Below are 1,344 nucleotides of genomic sequence, written 5' to 3'. Positions count from 1 at the left end.
AATATGACTATGTGGTGGGCAATGGAACCATGGATTGTGTTGAAATGGTGGAGGTTCCATTGCACGGGCTTATATCCATCTAGGATTAAACAACAAATGTCGCCAGTGATTCTTGTGCCGTAATATCCGTGTTAACCATAAGATCCGGAGTGGGACGGAATAGTCAAAAGTGTTTCCACCTCTCGTTCATCAACGGATGCGCTTTACCGTAGACACTTGTATCTGTCAGGGCAAGCGGTGGGCTGGGGAAGCCTAAAGTCCCCACGGCATAGTCCGTAGACACTTGTCGCTCGAAGTGCAAGCGGTGGGCTGGGGAAGCCTAAAGTCCCCACGGTATCGCGGTCTATGATGGGTTGCAGCTACCGGCGAAGGAGTTTGGTTAACGAGTCCCAAACTGTTGTCGTGGTCGGGGTCCATCCTTAAGTGGTATAAGAGGACCGACGAGGACCCAGGGTCGGGGTATGCACCCAAGGGTGGGTGTTCGAGGTAGCGGAGGAACATGATTGGCTAGACCTTATACCGGGCCTCACACCTAAGGACGTGTGGACGGAAAGCTGCCCGGTTGGCACCAAGGTTAAGATCTCTTATGGGTAAAGCAACACACCTCTGCAGAGTGTAAAGAATCGTGACCTGTCACTCCTCGTTCCGGATTGAGGAACTGCGAACGCGGCCGGAAAGGAGCTCCATGAAGTTCTAGTAAACCGGTTAAGGCTGACGGACATAGCTCTTTGAAATAAAAGCAATCTCTTGAAGAAATGTTTATCAAAACTTGCATTGGTATTAGACTTTCTGGTCTAATATCGTAGCTAGTGCATTAAACACCTCTTATCTATAATGAACTTGTTGAGTACGCTCGTACTCATACCACTCTTAAACCCCATGCTTAGATTGTCTGAACCGTCTGGAGGAGGAGGACTACGACAGCAATGATGGAGCCGAGATCATCGGCTACGAGGAACCAGACCTCTCAGGAGGAGTGGAAGGCGTAGACTACATCATCGTCTACGGATCCGGGAGGCTTCCGGAGGAGAACAAGCCTAGAGATCTCTGAGGAGTAGTAGTAGCCAAGCAGCACAAACTCTTACTACAGAGCTGCTTGATTAAATAAATGTTTAGTTTAATGAGACAATGGTATTGTAAGTTAAGTTGGGTTCGCCTCGAACCCAGGAGTTATCCTCTTAGGACCCAAGAGGAGCTCCGAGACGACTTGTGTATGATGATTGTAATAATATGTGAATGAGTTATGGACCTTGCTATGTTCTGTTGTACTACTCTGAGGGATGTAATATTTGCGGAATGGTACTTCGCGAATGTTATATCAACGACTGGCATACTACAACATGC

Source organism: Lolium perenne, chromosome 4, assembly GCF_019359855.2.
Source record: "Lolium perenne isolate Kyuss_39 chromosome 4, Kyuss_2.0, whole genome shotgun sequence".
In the NCBI taxonomy this organism is placed as follows: Eukaryota; Viridiplantae; Streptophyta; class Magnoliopsida; order Poales; family Poaceae; genus Lolium; species Lolium perenne.
This window is presented reverse-complemented; position numbering follows the sequence as displayed.